The 21062-nt window shown below is 37.6% G+C and overlaps 1 protein-coding gene across 1 annotated transcript in view; it reads left to right on the top strand.

Annotated features, from left to right (window-relative positions):
- The window catches only part of LOC129657406 (translation initiation factor IF-2-like), a 532690-nt gene that overhangs the window by 358821 nt on the left and 152807 nt on the right, over nt 1-21062 (top strand). The window lies entirely within an intron of this gene.

Below are 21062 nucleotides of genomic sequence, written 5' to 3'. Positions count from 1 at the left end.
CCTTGTGTATGCTAAAACAATTAGTAAAGTTTTTTTTTTTTTTTAACAAGGTAGAGATTTTAGAAGTTGCACACAAAACTTGTAGAAGAATTGTAAAATCTAGGCTGAATTTTCCAAGTGATCTGTAACAAATATTTTTCTGAAGTGGAAAATGAAATCCAGCATTCAGTCACCGGCCTAGTGTAACAGTTTTCAGTCTTGTCTGAATCCATTAAAAACACTGTGTGGTAAAAATAACATTTAATGGGCAACAGAGAAGGGGGCTGAGAGTGGATATTCAAGGGCTTTATTTAATCTGTTATTGGTGAGACTTTAAAGTGAAGACAGTTTGTAAGTAGGGTGCTGTACAACAGTGTCTAGAACCTGGAAGAGTGTGGTCTAGGGAAAAGTGAAATGGAACCCAGTTTTGGAAAGGCAGTGAGTTTGAGATTGGAGTGAAAAGAGGTCAGGAATGGCAGAAAAGTGAAATTAATTAGAAAGGAAAACTGGAAGCTGAGGGCTTCCACAGTTGGCTCAGCGGTGAAAGCTGCTCAGTGGCTTAGTCTGCTCGTTTGTTGTAATAAAATATAGTCTGGATGGCTTAAACACAGAAATTTATTTCTCATAGTTCTAAAAGCGTGAGAGTTCAGGATCAAGGGCTGGCCAGGAAGCTTTCTTCTCTTGAGGCCTCTGCCCTTGGCTCTTAGAAGGCCACTCCCTTGCTGTGTGCCCCCATGGCCTCTGCTTTGTGTTGCCCCAAGAGGGGACAAACTCTCTTACATCTCTTCTTAAACCGGCACTAATCCCATCGTAAGAGTCTCACACTCATCATCTCACCCTAATTATTTCCCAAAGTCTCCATCTCAAATACCATAATATTAGGAGTTAGAGCCTTAACATATGAATCTGGGAGGTGGGGATACAAATAAATATTCATTCCATAACAATTTCCTTTCTTAAATAATTGGCCCTGGAAAGGAACTTTGGAAAGTAGCTTTCTACTAAGGTTGCGGGGTAAAATCCAGAACACCTGCTTAAATTTGCTTGTCATAATTAACAAATAATGTTTTAGTATGTAAATATGACCCATGCACCATTTAAATGCACTTATACTAAAAAAAGAGTTTGTTGTTTTTCTGAAAAGAAAATTTAACTGTGTAGCCTGTTTTCTTGTTTTGCTAAATCTGGCAACCCTAGCTCCTTGTTTATAGGCCAGAGGCTTTTTCTGGCCTAATCAACCAATTATTCACTCCAGACAGAGGGAGGGCTAAGATGAACAGACCCTGACATCCGTGATCACTCTGGTTTTGTAAACTGTTGTTGGGTAATTGTGATAATTTGCTGTGTTACAGGGACAGTAATTTTTCAGCATCTCATATTGACTATTGATGATGCTCATCATTTCCTCTGTTTAGTCTTTGAAATGCCTGTAGATTTTGCTTTAAGTACATTTAACTGAAAGGCATGTCATATTTTCTTCTCTCTCTCCCACTTAACCTGATTTATGGACAGTGGCAGGCCAATCCTTTAGGACCTCCTCTGTCAAGTGAAAGTGTTAATTGCTCAGTCATGTCTAACTCTTTGCAACCCCATGGACTATAGCCCACCAGGCTCCTCTGTCCATTGGATTTCCCAAGAAATAACACTGGAGTGGGTTTCTATTTCTTTCTCCAGAGGATCTTCATGACCCAGGAATCAAACCAGAGTCTCCTGCATTGTAAACTGATTCTTTACCATCTGAGCCACCAGAGTCAAGGTAATTCATGCTTGTGCTTGGATGGCCCAGGCAGCTTCCTACACCTCCCCAGAAAAGGCTCTGAGTTAGGGCAAGAGCCCATGGGGTCAGAAACTTGGGATGAAATCCCTAGATTTTATTAATGGTATGATAGTAATAACACATATCCTCATAGCATCTATGGTGTGACAAGCTGGACATATTTATTAACTTACATAACATTCAGCACACCCTATGGAGGTTGGTGCTATAATGATCTCAGTTTTATATATGTGGAAGATACGGAACCATTAAGTAGTATTTACAGGTTCATAGAGATTGTTTAATGTATAATATTTTTATTATCATTTTAGTGCTTAGCAAAGGAGAACCAACAAAGCCATGATCATTTGTTTTAAAATTCCATTTGTCCTTGAAAATACTATTGGTTTGCTGCTTAATAAATTGGAACTTCAAATCATTTAGGTTAAAAAAATATGTTGAGCCCTGTCTAATGTGAGCTGGCTTAACTGCTACATTCTGTCTGTTACTTTGTCATAAAGTTAGGCAGCTTTGGAGTAAGCAGGGAAAACTCTAGTCTTAGTTAGTTTCAGTATATTCAGGTTTTAATGAAGTCATTGGCAGGTTGGAGTCATTCTAAGCCTGTGAGAGAATATATTAAGTTGGGAAGAATAAGTGGTGAAAAAAAGTTGACATTCAATTTTCAGCGTCAAAGAGTCATCTTCTTACAGTGTTCCTCCTCAATTGTTGAAAAATAGTGACTATTTTCAGATTTTATACTTTCCTTTTATTTATAAAAAATGGGAAAAAAATCTATTCATTATTTTTAAGATTTAGTGAAAATGAATATTTCCAAAGATTTTGTACTGACGTGTTAAAAGTTAATTTGATATCTACTAAAATATGAAATATAACTATTTGTCATGTCATATGATATATGTTCAACTGACAGTTTTAGCAAAATCCTATAGCAAATTATAAATAGGCAGATGTCAGGGTACTATAAACAAAACCCCAAAAACAGATTGGGTGGCTTAAACAGCAAACATTTACTTCTCACAGTTCTTGAGGCCAGAAGTCCATGGTCAAAGTACTGGCAGGTTCCCAGGTGGCACTAGTGGTAAAGAACATGCCTGCCAATGCAGGAGACTTAAAAGACGTGGGTTTGAGCCCTGCGTCTGGAAGAGCCTGGAGGAAGGCATGACAGCCCACTCCAGTATTCTTGCCTGGAGAATCCCATGCATAGAGGGGCCTGGTGGGCTGTATAGTCCACAGGGTCACAAAGAGTCGGACACAACTGAGCACACATAATCCTCTTCTTAAAGGCTTCACTCTTACGACCTAATCACCTCCTAAAGTCCCACCTCTTAATACTGTCATGCTGTGGATTTGATTTTAACATTTGAATGTTAGGGGCAGGGAGGGGCTCAAATATTCAGTCTGTAGTAGTAAACAAGTCAGTATAAATCAGAATAATCCAGTCCCGGATTAAGAATGAATGTTACAGATAATCAATTTGACACTCACTTATTTTTTGAAGCCACAGGAACATTTTCTGCTAGTGTACAAACAGGTATATGAAGTTAATAATGAGGTATTTTTTCCCTTAAGTTAGGGTCTAAAAATGGGGAAAAAATTGAAATTCTGAAACATCTACTATGAAAGGGCATTTTAGGAAAAATAATTTACTCTAGCTCTGTAAACTCCCTCTGAACTAGTTCTTACTCTCTTTATTTTATATGTTAGGAAACTGACTTAGGAGTTACTTGCCCACAATCACTGAGGCAGGAGTTGAAGTCCCTAGGTCTATCTGATCCATTGGCCATGACCTTCCCTCCCATCATGCATGGCCTCTCTGGGAGAAAAGGAAAGGTTGAGACTTGCTATTTCTGTACAGATTCTAGAGTGGTATGCACACTTATGTAAGCATATCTCTCTGCACCTCACTGGGATGGAGCGGAGAGAAAGACTACTTTTCAGATTCTACTCTGACTCAGTGAACACTATGAATGTCTCTGAACCCTGCTCCAAAAAGAAATACCTGTTGGTAACTCCAAAGAGGCATTTCCAAGTCCATAGGCTACCACTTCTTAAGTTTCTCCAGAACCAACTGCAAAGGATTTTGAGAGTAGTTGTTCAGTCTGTAAGTCGTGTCCAACTCTTTGTGACCCCATGGACTGCAGCATACCAAGTTCCTCTGTCCTTCACTATCTCCCAGAGTTTGCTCAAATTCATGTCCTTTGAATCAGTGATACTCCTAACCATCTCATTCTCTGTTGCTCCCTTCTTCTTTTGCCTTCAGTCTTTCCAAGCATCAGGGTCCTTTCAGCAAGTCAGCTCTTCACCTCAGGTGGCCAAAGTGTTGGAGCTTCAACTTCAGCATCAGTCCTTCCAATGATTATTCAGGGTTGATTTCCTTTAGGATTGATTGGTTTCACCCCCTAGGAATCCCAGGGACTCTCAATAGTCTTCTCCAGTTCCACAGTTTGAATTTGAGAGTAGAGGGTAGCAGAATTTAAACTCTCAAGTGATACTAAAGCAATTGGAACAACTAAAGTTTGAGAATCATCATATACTTAGGAGCCAAGAACAGGAAAGAGAGAGAGAGAGAGAAGTGGTAGGAAGAGGAAAAGGGAGAGAAAGAAATTGAATTGTTTGACAGTAGGAATTTAAAGTGCTATTCCATTCAAAATTTGTTGAGTACTTACTATTTGTAAAATATTGAGCTATACTCTACAGGGTTATAAATATGAAAGATAAATAGAACATTTTTTCCCCTGAAAGGAAAGGTCTCCTTTTATAAAATGCACGTCTTATGTTTAATACCTTTTCTAACATATTTAATAATGCCATTCACTGATCAATTCATACTTGTTTAGAAGTCAGACTTGATCTGGTGTGTATTATAATTCATCATCTATAAGCCACTCACAATTTCTAAATCTGTTTTCCTAATCTTTAAAACAAAGACCCATGCTGTCTAATTTAGAATGTTTATAATTTTGTGGCTTCAAATAAATCTAGGGAAATATCCATCTAAAACTGTATTGGAAGCTATAGTATTTCATAGGACATAAGGAAGCATTTACTGCTTGTATTGTACTTGGCTAAACAAATTTACTTTACCCATTTAAATTATTATAGACAACCTATTGCATTGATTGTTAAAAAAAATATAATTAATTATGTATTTTTGCATATTGTGTTTGGAAGTTTTCTAAGTGAGGGCAGTAGATATATAAAATGCAAGTCATATTCAGAAACTGATATGAATTTTCTTAAGTAGAACCTATCCTGATAATTCATGTGCAACCCAATGAATCTCTATTGAGACATTCAGGTCACTCCCTCCTTAATACAAATTATTTTCAAACTAGTTTTTAACCTTGGCTGGTATCTTAAAAATTATTTTTAAAAGAGATACATAGTTGCATTAATAATCTGTAATGTTTTTTCCACTACAAACCCTGTTTTCCCTTATATGCAGGAGTCATGCTCCAGTTTTATATATAAAAATATTAAATTAAGACAATATGAATACTTTTTTTAATTTCATAAAAGTTCTGCACAGTGACTCAAAGGCATAGATCTCCCTCAGTAATGATGGGAAAAATAGGGACATGTTCCCTTTTGTATAGTACTTTGGGGACTCAGATTTCACTAGGAAAAAAGAACACATATGTTTAATAAACTTGTTTTTTAATTGCGGTAGAGTTGCAGGGTAGGTGGGTGAAATGCTGAGAAACACATGGAAGAATTAATTGAAAATATCAATCAATTATGACCTGGATTATCATGTTTGTAAGGTGTTTTTTTTTTTCCTTGCCCCAGAGAGAAAATGAGCACTTTTGGTAAAGTCATTACGAGATGAATAGCAAATGGATTTTAATTATATACCATTTGTACATCTGCAAATAATTACCTAGAAATTGCTACCTGGGTGACAGTGGTTGATAGAAAGCTACCAGGCAAGGAAAACATCTAATATGAGTAATGAATACAAGAACTTCAGCTGCGTGCAGACAGCAAACCAGAGCTGGGAATTGCACCAGCACATGCATTTGAGGGGTGAGATTTCCTGGTTTCCAAATCTTTGGGGTGTCCAGTTGCCAATGAAAGTCCCTAGTTCAAAGTCTCTAATTAAGATGAGCTTTCCTTGAGAGTCTTCTTAAATGCAGGCCCTTTGCTGTTCTTATAGGGGGTTTATACCCTCTTAGGTAAGGGCTTCCCAGAGGGCACTAGTGGTAAAGAACTCGCCTGACAATGGAGGAGACATAAGAGACATGGGTTCAATCCCTGGGTTGGAAAATCCCCTGGAGGAGGGCATGCAACCCACTCCAGTGTTCTTGCCCGGAGAATGCCAAGGACAGAGGAGCCTGTCAGGCTACAGTCCATAGGGTCCCAAAGAGTCGGACAGGACTGATGCGACTTAGGACACACGTGCATATACAGGTCATTCTAATTTTTATGTTCGCTTGCTCAGTAGGAAAAAAGTGCTGGCTCTAATCTCAGAATGTTCTTGTGTATCGACAAAGACTCTGAGAAATCAAACAGCAATTTCCTTTATATGAGGTAACCCTAGTGGGCAAGCTTCAGGCCTCTGTGCCCTAGTAGTTGTTGCTCAGTCGTGTCCAGCTCTTTGCAATCCCACGGACTGCAGCATGCCAGGCTTCCCTGTCCTTCACTAACTCTCGGAGCTTGCTCTAACTCATGTCCATTGAGTTGGTGATGCCATCCAACCGTTTTGTCCTCTGTCATCCCCTTCTCCTCCTGCCTTCAATCTTTCCTAGCATCAGGGTCTTCTCTAATGAGTAAACTTTTCACATCAGGTTGCTAAAGTATTGGAGCTTCAACTTCAGAATCATTCCTTCCAATGAATGTTCAGGACTGACTTCCTTTAAGATTGACTCCTTTGATCTTGCAGTCCAAAGGACTCTCAAGAGTCTTCTCCAACACTACAGACCAAAAGTATCAATTCTTCAATGCTTAGCCTTCTTTACGGTCCAACTCTCGGGTCCATACGTGACTACTGGAAAAACCATAGCTTTGACTAGACGGACCTCTGTTGGCAAAGTAATGTCTGCTTTTTAATATGCTATCTATTGTGCCCTAGTAGGTTGGATCTTAAGGAAACCAGCTTAAGCCTTTTAGTCTATTGTGAAAACCAACTTAAGTCTTAGTTTATATTTTTAGAGAAGTTGTAAGATGATAAAATTATGGCATGTTTTCATATGAAAAGTACCCTCCAGGGTTAGAGGTGGCTGCAGATTTAGCTGGAGATATCTGGGCAATATTAAGTATTTATCTAGGGGTTGCAGATTCAGCCTCCCAAGCCTGCAGACATATATTATTTGTCTAGAATAGTGTCTTTCTTTGTTTAATTTGAATTTGAGTATCTTTGGTTGGTGCATGGCAGCTGTTTGCCACAATTGTGAAACTTCCTATGTACTGCTTTTTCCTTGGCCTACTTCACATTTACTGAAGGTAGTTGTCTGTGTTCCTAGTTTAATACTGTGAGTACTGGTGAGATTTCCTTTCTAGAGCCTGGAATATCTCACATAAATAGGGAAAGGAAGGACATTTATTAAACTGCTAGAGCCAAGCTCTCAGGGAAATAGTAATCAGTAACCACATAGAAGGCTGGCTGAATATCAAAGGAGGTATGGAGAGCTTTGATGGTACAGGTCAGAAACCAGGCCTGAAGGACAAGGGGTCAAGGTTATAAATCAAGGCCATGAGGCCAAAACGTTGGCCAAGCACATGGACAACAGATACAGGGACTAGAGGAACTAGTTAGAGGAACTAGCTGGAACAGTGGTTAGGGCTAGGTCGCTAACCAAATCTTGTAGCTAGTAGTCATTCATACTGTTTTTCCTGTTTTCTTTTTGTTGTTGTTTTCTATTTTTTTCTGTTCAAATAATAGCACTTGAGGATAGCCTTGGAAAGAAGGAGGAAAACACTAAGACCTTTTTCTACAGCCTGACTTATTTTTCACCTACCCATCTTTTTCTTGTGATTTATTTACTTCTGATTTCTACTCTTTTGATTTTTATTAGTATTTTTAAAACTCACTTTCTAATTCCTGACTTTTTTCCTGGATCTCCAGAGTTGATTATTAATATGTCCCCCACACTGCCTCCTAGCCTAGAAGACATGTTGCCTATCTTTGCTTACTCAAAAAAGCATTGAGCACTCTACCCTTTATATTACTGTTTCTTCCTATCATCATCTCAGCAAGTAGGTACTATTTACCCATTTTACAGATGACAAGACAATCTCTGAGAACTGTAATTTTATAGATAGCCTATAAATAAATTTTATAGTTTATTATAAAATGCCCAGAGTGATACACCTCCTAACTTGAACTCTCATCTTCTGTCTCCAAAGTTGTAATCATTCTCAGGTAGGCTCCTGATTCTATTTGCTCTTCAAGAGCAAATTGATTATTCTATGCCTCTAAAGTATGAATGTATCTGCCTATTATAGAACTTAACATTTTGCAATAGCTCTGATTTACTGCAGACTGCATCCTCCACTACACTGTGAAAAACTTAAAGACAGTGGATCTGCCTGCAATGCAGGGGACCCGGGTTTGATCCCTGGGTCAGAAAGAGCTGCTTGATAAAGGAATGGCTACCCACTTCAGTGTTCTTTCCTGGAGAATCCCATGGACAGAGGAGCCTGGTGGGCTTTAGTCCGTGGGATTGCAAAGAGCTGGACTTGACTGAGCAATTAATACTTTCACTTTCATACTGGGTAAAGTTCTGGTTACTGAGTAGGGGATTAATTATTGAATAGATAATGAATAAAATCATTCATAGCTTTTTAATCTATGTATTTGATTAACTCAATCAACAGAAGGAGCCTGGCCTTGGGACCCAAGCCTTATTTGGTTTATTTTAGGCACATGTCACCTGAGGTTGTTACTTTTCTTCTCATTGGTGTTCATGATCTGAGCAAATCCAGACAGAAATAATAAGCAGAGCTGCAATCAGAATTTGGACTGTCTGATTACATGTCTTGTGTTGCATGCAATACAGGTTAACATATAGGATATGATCAAAGCCTATGTAAATAATAAATACTGATTACCGTTTTTCCTACTTGCTCTAAATCAGTGGTACTGCCCTATTTAACATTTGTTTAATCAAGCACTAAATTTTTGGAAATCTTTTTCTACATTGAAATATTTAACTGGATATTAATTTACAATTTTTTCTCTTGTTTTTTTAAAATGTGGAGGACATCATTATCCCTATTTTAGTTTCTGATGTTGGAAATGACTATCCAAGCAATAAATGTAGAACGGATGGTACAGTGGAAATAGTTCTAGACTAGGTGAAAGTGGGCAGGAGGACATCATTATCCCTATTTTAGTTTCTGATGTTGGAAATGACTATCCAAGCAATAAATGTAGAACGGATGGTACAGTGGAAATAGTTCTAGACTAGGTGAAAGTGGGCAGGAGAGTTAGTGATGGAGATCAGAGGCCAGAAGACTGAGCCCCAGCTCTGCTGTTACTCAACATCTATTTAACCCCTATTGTGTGCTGGGCATCCTACCAGCTGATGGTTGCACAAAGATGAATGAAGTGAGATCCTAAGCGGCTCACAATTTACTAGAAGAAGCAGATCAGTGAACAAGTGGTAATAATATAGAAAATGTATAAATTCATATATACAGAGACAGAAGTAAAAGCAGAGGGATAAGCAGAGGAAAAAAAGAGAGAGTGAAAGAGCCAAGGAAAGAATTATTTTCCAACTGGAGCCGTAACTCTTGAGCAGAGGAGTCACTTTACCCCTTTCTCTAGTCTGCTTACCTGCTACATCAATGTTTCCTAAACTTCAGTGATTTTTGGTATCATCTTCATATTTTAGATAGATCTAAGGACTGCTTTCATGCTATTTGTGTCCTCTCAATAGACTTTAAATTAGTTGACCTTTTTTTTTTAAATAAATGCACATTCTCTTAAACTGCAATATCTATGAAATCACAAGCTAAAATAGCTATTTCTTCTTGACACATCTAGTTTCAGTTTGGTGAAACTCCCCACCCAAACTAAGAATAATAGCTCTTTGAGTCTTTTACCTCAGCAAACTGAATTAATACACATACAAAACAAATACAATACATTCCTCTTAAAATCAACTTGTAAAATAGTGTATTACTACCTAAAAACATCTCATGTTCCACCACTGACACCAAAGCCATCATGATTTAGAAAATTCTAGACAAGTTGTTTCTTTTGGAGTCCCTTCTGTCCTTAGTATATTTTCTCTAAAAGTTTTGTTAGCAAAATAAGTGCATCTTCTTATTATCTGTCAGGTAATTCAAATTCACAGAGACCTGAAGGGATAGATGAATTTTGGATTTCCCCCAAGACTTTGCTAATGTCAGAAAAGTTGAAACCAATGATCAGAAGTCATATTGGAGCATCCTCTTCTTGCCTGGAGGAGTTTGGAAAGTCATAAATCCAGAAAGAGGAGATCAATTTCTGAACATGTTTATTCAAAGGAGGGTGGAATAATGTATTCCCCATCCTTTCATCACAGGAGTTGTTTTTTTTTTTTTAACTGAAAACTGGTTCCTGTCATAAATATAAATACTGAATTAAAGAGGCATAGGAGGCATTAAAGAAGAAAAATTCTATTGCGCTTTTAAGGAAAAGAATTATTTTATGATTTGTTTATTTATGATACAATAATGGTTTATTGTTTAAAATTCCAAAAAAGAAATTATGATAGCATGTAATCTAGAAATAAGCTATAGACCTTTAGGGAATTAAAAGAAAAGTATATTTTTCCAATAAAAAAATAGCAATAATTGTCATATTTATTGTATCATGTTGGTATTTTCCACTACAGACATAATAAACTTATTTTTCTTGCTATCTTATTTTCTGAAACTAAGACCCATTTCATTGTGATTTTCATAGGAGAGAGAATGTGGGGTGGCTGTGTGTATTTTAAACATATTCAATATTATGGTTGAAGATTATGTTAAAGAATCACTAGCTTTATTTTGTAATATGAAGGCATATTTTTTAAAAAGGGGATAATACACATTTTTTATGTTTATCAAAAAAAAGTTGTTGGTTTTGTTGTTTAGTTGCTAAGTCATATCTGACTCTTTGCAACTCCATGGACCCTAGCCTTCCAGGCTCCTCTGTCCATGGGATTTTCTGGGCAAGAATACTGAAGCAGGTTGCAATTTCATTCTCAACAGGATCTTCTCAACCCAGGGACCAAACATGTGTCTCCTGCATTGGCAGGCAGATTCTTTACCACTGAGCCACCAGGGAGCCCATCAAAAAGGGTACAGGGTAAAAATTTATAAGCTCAAAAGTAATTATGAAGGCAGCTACTTTTGTGTTTTTAATGAATCTTTATTCAGAGATATTAACCATCATAATGGACCTTCCATATCATCCTCCGCAAAACAATATTTCTGAGCCCCTGTGTCACTTTCAGACTTCAACTGACTTATTTTAAAACATATTGGGACACTGTTTGGGGATGAATCTTGTCCCCCCAAAAGATCTTTTCAAATCCTAACTACTGGTACCTCAGAATGTGATCTTATTTGAAAATAGGGTCATTGATCACTTAGGTTAACTGATTAATTAGATGTAACTAAAATTCTAAGTTAAGATGAGGTCATACTGAAGTAGAGTGGGCCCTTAATCCAATATGACTACTGTCCTTAGAAGACACAGAGACACATGGGGAGAACATTGTGAGATCATGGAGACAGAGACTGAAGGGCTGAAAGCCAAGAACCAGCAAGGACTGTCAGAAAACTATAAGAAATCTAGGGAGAAGATCCTCCTCTACAGGTATCTTGGGGAGCATGGCCCTGCTGACACCTTGATCTCAGACTTCTAGCCTCCATAAGTATGAGACAATAAATTTCTGTTTTTTAACGCACCCAGTTTGCCATAATATGTTAGGACAACCCTTGGAAACTGATATAGACATGAACTATGTATTCAGGAACAGTTGTGGATATTTGAAATTAGTCGACAATGCAAACTAAGATTTCTGCCCTGGTGGGGTTTCTTTTCTCCAGGGGGAAAAAATAAGTAAATTGGACAGTAAGTTAGGTAGTAATGAATTTTGGTATTGCAAAGTAGAGGTGGATGGAAGGAAAGAACGCTACAGTAAAAAGAGTGGCCATATATAAATGTAACACTTGTGCAAAATGTGAAGATGGTGAAACTGTAAAAATATTTGGGAAAAAACATTCCCAGGAGCGGGAAGCCCTGAATGCAAAGCCTTAGGGCTGAAACTTGCCCATTCTATTGGAGGAACAGCCAAGAATCATACTGTCTGGACTGAGCAAGAGAAAGAATAAAGGAGCTAAGGTTAGGGCAGTAGCTGGGAAACCAGTGTTCTAGAACCTGGCGTGGTTTTATGTGAAATGAACTGGGAAGACAATGAAGGTTAAATCAGGGTCATGATATGACCTGACCTACTTTTTAAGAGAATCACAGTGTCTGTGTTCACAATTGATGAGAAAGGATAAAGATAGGAGCCAGAGGACCAATTCTTAGGCTCTTTAAACAATCTAGACAAGAGATCATGCTTAGTGCAAGGTGGCAATAGGGAGGGATAAACAATGGTTGGAGTATAGGGAGCCAGCAAGATTTCCTGATCAGGGAACCACTGATCTTGTTACTGTCTTCACAATTTTGCCTTTTCCAGAATGTCATACGGTTGGATAGTAACATTTTGAAAAAAAAAAAAAACTTTTGAAAAACTGACTTTTTCCACTTAGTCATATACACTTAAAATTCCTCTGTGTCTTTTCAGGATTTGATAGTTCATTTCTTTTTAGCACTGAATAATATTCCACTGTTTGAATGTACCATAATCCATTTACCCTTTCACCTGTTGAATGACATCATGATTGCTTCCAAGTTTTGGCAATTAAGAATAAAGCTACTATAAACACCCATGTTTAAGTTTTTGTGTGAACTTCTGTTTTCAGCTCGTTTGTGTAAATGCCAGGGAGCATGGATGCTGGATCTAGCAAGAGAATGTATTGTAAGAAATATTTTTCTTATTTTGTGAGAATCTACTAAACTGTCTCTCAAAGTGGTTGTGATATTTTTCATTTCCACTATCAATAATGAAGATTTATGTTGCTCGACATCCATGCTCTATGTACGTGTTTCAGAGTTTGTCCATTTGAATTTGTGTTATCTCATTTTAACTCACATTTCCTGAATGACATGTGATATGTAGCATAATTTCATATGCTTTTCTGCCATCTGTATATCTTCCTTGGGCTTCCCAGGTGGCGCTAGTAGTGAAGAACCCACCTGATGTAGGTTAGCTCCTTGGTTCGAGAAGATCCCCTGGGGGAGGAAATGGCAACCCACTCCAGTATCTTACCTGGAGAATCCCGAGGACAGAGAAGCTTGGTGGGCTACAGTCCACAGGGTCGCAAAGAGTCAGACACGACTTAACACACACATGTATCTTCTTTGATGTGATGTGTATTGAGATCTTTGGCCCACTTTTAAAATCACATTGTTAATGTTAAGTTTTGAGTTTTTGTCTGTTGTGAATAACAGTTCATTATCAGATGTGCCTTTTGAAAAATTTCCTCTCAGTCTGTGGTTTATCTTTTCATTCTCTTAACATTGTCTTTCAGAGTTTTTTGTTTTAATGAATTCCAGCTTATCTCTTATTTCTTTCATGGATCTTACCTTCGACGTTATATCTAAAAACTCAGCACCTTACCAAAATTCATCTAGGATTTACCCTATATTATCTTCTAAGAGTTTTATAGATTGCTATTTTACATTTAGGTTTTTTTATACATTTTTAGTTAATTTTCATCCATGTGTTTAGGTTCTTTTTTTTTCCCCCCATGTGGTTATCTACTTGTTCCAAAACCATTTGTTGAAAAGACTAGCTTCATTGTCTTGACTTGACTTTTTGGCAAAGAACTGTTGGGTTTATTTATGTGAGTCTATTTCTGAATTCCCTGTTCTGTCCCAGTGACCTGTTCTTTTGCCAGTATCAAACTGTCTTGATTACTGTAGCTTTATAGTAAGTCTCAAAGTTGGTAGCATCAGTCTTCTGACTTCGTTCGTCTCCTTCAGTGTCATGTTGGCTGTTCTGGGTCTTTTGCCTCTTCATATAAACTTTAGAATTGTTTTGTTGATATACAGAAAATAATTTGATGGGATTTTGATTGTGATTGCATTGAACCTATAGATTAAATAGGAGAGAACTGAAATCTTGATAATATTGATTCTTTCTATCTACAAACATGAACTAATTCTTCATTCAATTAGTTTTTGTGATTTTACACATCAGAGTTTTGTAGTTTTTTCATATAACTCTTGTACATATTTTGTTGGATTTATACCTAAGTATTTCATTTTGGGGAATGCTGAATATAAATAGTATTATGCTTTTAATTTCAAATTCTACTTGTTCATTGGTGGCATATAAGAAAGTGATTGACCTTTGTAAATTAATGTTGTATCCTGCAACCTCACTATAATTGTTTATTAGTTCCAGTAATTTTTTGTTTGCTTTTGTTTTGTTAGAATTTTCTGTATATGATTATGTTAACTGTCAACAGTTTCGCATTACCAATCTGTATACCTTTTATTCCATTTTATTATCTTATTGCATTAGCTACAGTTTTCAATATGATGTTGAAAAAAAGTGGTGAGAAGGGACGTCTTTTCCTTGTACATGATCTTAGATGGAAAACTTCAAGTTCCTTGCCATTATGTGAGTTATACAGGGTTTTTACAGATAGTCCTTATGAATCTGAGAAAATTTCCCTCTGTATCTGGTTAACTGAATATTTTACTGGGTATTAGATTTTTTCATGTGCTTTTTCTACATTGTTGGTATGGCCTATGATTTTTGCGGGGGAGGGTGTTGTTTTGATGGATTACAATAATTGATATTCAAGTGTTGAACCAGCCTTGCATACCCCAGATAAATCCCACTTGGTCTTGGTGTAAATTCTTTTTACAAATTGTTTGGTTTTATTTGCTAATATTTTGTCAAAGATTTTGCATACTTGTTCAAAAGAGAGATTCGTCTGTAGTTTCCTTTTCTTGTAATGTGTTTGTCTGGTTTTTGTATTAGAGTAATGCTGGCCTCATAGAATGAGTTAGGAGCATTCCTTCTGTTTCTAAAATACCCACCTTTAATGTTATTCTTTTGCTTTATTTTACTCCAGTCATTAATCTTTTTTCCCCCTACTTTCCCTTTGCCTCCTTTCTTTTTCTGTGGCTTTAATTTTCACATATTTTTCCTCCCTCCATCCTTTCCTCCTTCCTTTTTTCATTATTTCTACCTATGTTACTCTTAATTTCATGGTTTTTAACTAGTTTTTAACTGGGAAAGTCCATCCCATGGAGGTGGCCACACCCAGAAAAAGAAAGCCTAGTTTTCTATTTCCATGAACATTACAGGTGTGCTCCACCTCAGAGGGATGTAGGTTGGCTGCTGGATGTATATTAAAACCAGTGGTTATGTTCCTTTAAGACCAGCTGGCACCATGGAATTTGCTTCTCAATGATTTAGATTCCTTTTCCAAAATAAACCCATGTGCTGTTGTGCTTAGTCGCTCAGCTGTGTCCAACTCTTTGCAACCCCATGGACTAAGCCCACCAGGCTCCTCTGTCCTTGGGGATTCTCAAGGCAAGAATACTGGAGTGGGTTGCCGTGCCTTCCTCCAGAGGATCTTCCCAACCCAGGAATGGAACCCATGTCTCACACATTGCAGGTAGTTTATTTACAATCTGAGCCACCAGAGAAGACCAAAATAAACACATAGCTGACCTAAAATTAATTATAGCATATTAGCTGTTTTGATGGGCTGTAATATTGTATATGTCTATGTATATATAGATGACTTTAGATAGTTAAGTGTCCCTCTAGCCCATATCTCTCTATGTGGAAGGGTAAAAATAGTCACTAATGAACACACATCTATTTTATGTCAACTGTAGAAGAGTTGCTTTTAAGCTGGTGAGGTTATTTGACCAGAATATGTTTTGCTGGCGTGGTTTTATACCCTGGCAGGTTGTATATCATATGCCTTAACAGTTTTCATCCTTCATGTCAAGGAGAGTGCTGTCTGCATGAACACAGAGTCACACTCTGATAATCTTTTTAGTTTGTATTTATTCTATTCAGCTCAAGGCTGAATTAATTTTCTCTGAACAGCAGGAGGAATGAAAGTGTCATTGGGGTCCTAGCTGGATCCACTGACAAATGGATGAATTGCTTCCCTATGGACCATTCTCTCCTGTAAATATGTCCATGGAACACTCCTCCCCATTTATGGAAATGGTGGCCTCACCCAGGCCATATTTACTTGTAATGCTTGGGCAACATTGAGGGATTCTAAGAGATTATTTCATAGTTAGAGTTTATTAGTTTATCAGTTAATCGATTAGTGCATAATATGTAATCTCAAAATTTAAAAATATAAGCATTTGTTATTTGATAGCTTTTGTTGGTGAAGAATCCAGCAGCTGAACTGTTTTCTAGCTGGGATTTCTCAAGTTAACAGTCATTTCAAGGACTCGCAGGGCCTGGAGCATCCTCTAACAAGGTAGCTCATTCATATGGTAAGTGAATGGTGATGGTTTTTGGTAGGAGGCCTCAGTTCCTCTCTGTGGAGCTCTCCGCGGGGCTGCTTAAATGCCGGTTTATATGGTTACTAGCTTCACCCACAGAGGATGAGCCAAGAGAAAAAGCACGGCTGAGGCTGCAGTTTCTCGTATAACCTTGCCTCTGACACCACACACTCATTTCTGTAATATACTGTTAGTTAGCCTATATCATCCCTATTCAAGGTGGCAGAGGCCTAACCAAGGACATGAGTATAAGGTGGGTGACTCACTGCAACTGTCTACCTATGTGCTTATAGGGTATACCGCATTGAGGAAGAAATCTCAGTTAGCCTTTATTTTACAGCATGGTAGAGTGGTCCCTGAGCTGGAAGGCTTCAAAATTAAACTGATGGAAACAGGACCTGTGACACTGAAATGAACCTTTTTTCTCCTGCAGATCTTTGAACAGATGACTTATATGTTCTTTGCTTGCCATTTTTAAAAATTAAGAACAATATTAGGTCTGTTAGGAGACTTTCATGGTATCACCAAAGCAAAATATACTCCCTCTATGTTTTTTTTAATAATACCCTTTGATAGTGCTTATTATGATTTGCAGTTACCATTTGTTATGATTGTGTTGTGGTTGCACTTACCTCTATCAAGCCGGCATACCTGAAGCCATTGGCTTTGATAAAAGGCAACAGTATCATTGACTACTTTGCTGAGTTAATCAGCTTTGATATTGCATGTCACTTTCTGCCCCATCTATACACAACTGATCTGTCAAACATAATACTGAGCTTTTCATTAAAAAGCAATGGTGTATAAGATGTCAATCTAAAATATACCAATAGAGCTTAATTGTTTCCATTTGATACTGTCTCTTTAGTTAAATTAAGTGTCCACTACAGACAACCCAAAAAGTCAGCCTCCAGCTTTGAAATTTAATGCTTCAGTGATTCAGGGGTTCGGCTCAAATCAGCCCATTATCAGTATGCTAGTTTTCTGCACAAAAACAATTTGTTTTGTTTTCACTTTTAGGGCATACTATGGAATACAACCCAGTTCCATTCATTTAGTGCACATAATATTTCAACCATGCTCAATCCTGACAACCAATTTCAGCCTAAAACAAAACAGAGAAAATGGCTGCTTTAAAAAAAAAAATCAATCTTCTTTCTCTCACAAAATATATGGAAGGAAAGTGGAATGTTCAATTCTAACTTTGAGTTGACAGGTCTGAATCATACATTTTGAGGAGTTATTTTTAAAAAAGCAATAATGTCACTACTCTACTGCATGAGTGGCCTTTGTGAAGGCTGTTGAATGAGGAGAATTTAAAACATTGAGAAAATGCAAAGCATGCAGTTTCTCTAGTTTATTTTTCTAAGAAAGCAAACAGTGATCTTGGTCTTTATCTTAGATTTAATGCTTGGAGGCATTAGATTCTTCTGTTCTTGATTTTCCCATCTCCCTAACAATATGCCTATGCATGAAGGGATCCCACCAAAGTCACATGACCTTGAAGAATGTTATTTCCCAAGAAATATGTGTGGTACACCTACATGCCTATTCTTGAGATTATAGAATGAAAAGTTAGAGCATGTCTTAATGTGGGGGAGGGGAGCTGAAACCATGTAAATCTGTAAAGATACAGATATTAGGGGCTACAGATTTATCTTCATCAATAATGTTAATAGGCTATAACAGTACCCTGTTAATTCCTTGATTGCTTGTTTATATAAATGACTTTATATTCCTGCTGGTATTTTGTGTATTATATGCACATTTGATTTCATAGGGATAAAGTCCCTAATATGATTTCTTTCCGCTCTGTGTCATAGATTGGATTGTGTTCTCACTCCAAAACTCATATGTTGAAGCTCTAATCCTCAATACTGCAGAATGGAACTGTATTTGGAGATAGGATCTTTATAGAGGTCATTAAGTTAAAATAGGTCATTTGGATAGGCCCCAAGCCAGGATAGTGGTGTCTGTGTAAGAAGAGGAAATGTTGACACAGACATGTCTAGAGGGAAAGTTTGAAGACTCAGGCTGAGGATGGCAATCTGTAAGCCAGGGAGAGAGAGGTCTGGAGCATCATCTTCTCTCATGGTCCTCAGAAGGAACTAACCCTACTGTTGCTTTGATCTTGATCTTCTAGCCTCCAGAACTGTGGGGAAATAAATTTCTGTTGGTTAAGCCACTCAGTGTATGGCTTTGTCATGGCAGTTTTGATACTTTGTCATGGTAGCCCTAATAAAAAAATGTACTGTGTTTTTAAACCTCTGCATTCTCTCAGACAAAAATTCTAGTGTATTTGGTACATTCTTAAGATTCATCTGCCTCCTTATGCAAGCATCTTTACCAATCTTTGTCTCACACATTTTTACCATTCTTGTATTTGCAGTGTTAAGACAGGGAAACCCAGTCTCCAAAACTCGCAAATTTTCCAAAGAGTATAACCAATCATAACTTTTAGCAGAAAAGTAGTTTGTAGTCCAAATGGTTTTATAATCTAAAGGAAATCCGTAGTATGGCAATGGTGGTATCTACTCAATATATTTTATCTGCAGGGTGTAACAGTTTATGCCTGGCTACTGCACATCATATTCTATGCGTGTCAGTATTCTTGGTATGAAGTGGGGAATTATAGGCATGGGATAATCTTTCAGGTCAGAGAGTTTTAGATGCAAAGCCCATCTCCAATAGCACCAAGATATTTATCTAACTCCTTTGGATCTCAAGTTTTTCAAATGTAAATAATGAGCATGGTAAAACCTATCATGTAGAGTACTCTTGCCTGGAAAATCCCATGGATGGAGGAGCCTTGCGGGCTGCAGTCCATGGGATCACGAAGAGTCGGACATGACTGAGCGACTTCACTTTCACTTTTCACTTTCTTGCACTGGAGAAGGAAATGGCAACCCACTCCAGTGTTCTTGCCTGGAGAATCCCAGGGACGGGGGAGCCTGGTGGGCTGCCGTCTATGGGGTCGCACAGAGTCGGACACGACTGAAGCGACTTCACAGCAGCAGCAGCAGCAGCAGCAGAGATTTTTCAGGTATTAAGTGTGATGACCACAAGTGTATTTAGATTAGTTCAGTTTGGGCACATAGTAGGGTGCTCACTACATGTCTTCCTTGTTCTTGTGTCTGTGTGTAGGACAGTAAAATTCACATATCATTTTTCTATTATTATCCCTAACTGATCAATGTCTGTATTTTGATGTGATAGTGTTTTCCTATCCCTATTTTACCCTGAGGGTATCTTGTTAAGAAATATCATCTTACTTTTGATTACCACCATGCCTCCCAGGTGGTGCTAGTGGTAAGGAATCTGTCAATGCAGGAGACCTAGGTTCAATCCCTGGGTGGGGAAGAGACCCTGGAGAAGGAAATGACACCCCACTCCAGTATTCTTGCCTGGGAAATCCCATAAACAGAGGAGCCTGGCAGGCTACAGTCTGTAGGTTTGCAAAGAGTCAGACACAACTGAGCAATTGAGCACAAGCACACACATGTTTTGTTAGGAAAATCATCTTCCTTTGATTATATATTGCTCTAGTTTTTCAGGATCACTTTTAAATCTAATCCTCTTTTATTTACTATTCATAAATTTTCTGGTCTTCAAACAATTCTGAATTAATGAGTATATTCTTTAGTCATTATTTTAATATTTGATTAAAAATGGACATACAGGCAATCTTTATTTTGTACAGAACCATGTTAACTGAAACTCATGTAAAATTAGGAATTGGTCAAAGTGAATATATTTCATTTAATATAGTGCTGGTGCTGTGCAAAGGGAAGGCTATCTGTAAGTCTATGGGAAAAACCAAAAGGATACATCTCTATTTATTTCACTCTATTGAGATCACCAGTTGATAATATCAATGTGCCTGATTCAAGCATAAATACATCAGATATTTTTAAGTATGTTTTTGATCAAAATGTATTTTTCTCAACATTGAGAGTTGTGTATTTCTCTTTTATTTAATGATTTTTCCTACCCATTCCTTTTCATCTTGCTGTGCTTCCTGCATATCTCAAAGCTTAAATTAAACATAATCTTGTAGAAGTTTTTTCTTTAATTCAAGAAAATCCAAGAAAACCAGCTTATCTCTCATCTGTCTTTCCAGTACTTTGTGTATCTCTTTTTTTTTTAAATTTTATTTTATTTTTAAACTTTACATAACTGTATTAGTTTTGCCAAATATCAAAATGAATCCACCACAGGTATACATGTGTTCCCCATCCTGAACCCTCCTCCCTCCTCCCTCCCCATTCCATCCCTCTGGGTTGTCCCAGTGCCCCAGCCCCAAGCATCCAGTATCGTGCATCGAACCTGGACTGGCAACTCGTTTCATACATGATATTTTACATGTTTCAATGCCATTCTCCCAAATCTTCCCACCCTCTCCCTCTCTCACAGAGTCCATAAGACTGTTCTATACATCAGTGTCTCTTTTGCTGTCTCGTACACAGGGTTATTGTTACCATCTTTCTAAATTCCATATATATGCGTTAGTATACTGTATTGGTGTTTTTCTTTCTGGCTTACTTCACTCTGTATAATAGGCTCTTAATATGGATAAAACAGATAGCCTTTGGCTAAGTCGGTGGTAAGGCTAAATTTTGATTGTCAGAAAGCACCACCCACTACCAGTCTACTGTTCTGCAGTGACCCAACTTCAATTGATACCTTCTTGGACTGTATTTTAGCTGTCACATACTATTTAGAAAT

Source organism: Bubalus kerabau, chromosome 7 (assembly GCF_029407905.1).
Source record: "Bubalus kerabau isolate K-KA32 ecotype Philippines breed swamp buffalo chromosome 7, PCC_UOA_SB_1v2, whole genome shotgun sequence".
In the NCBI taxonomy this organism is placed as follows: domain Eukaryota; kingdom Metazoa; phylum Chordata; class Mammalia; order Artiodactyla; family Bovidae; genus Bubalus; species Bubalus kerabau.
This window is presented reverse-complemented; position numbering and strand designations above follow the sequence as displayed.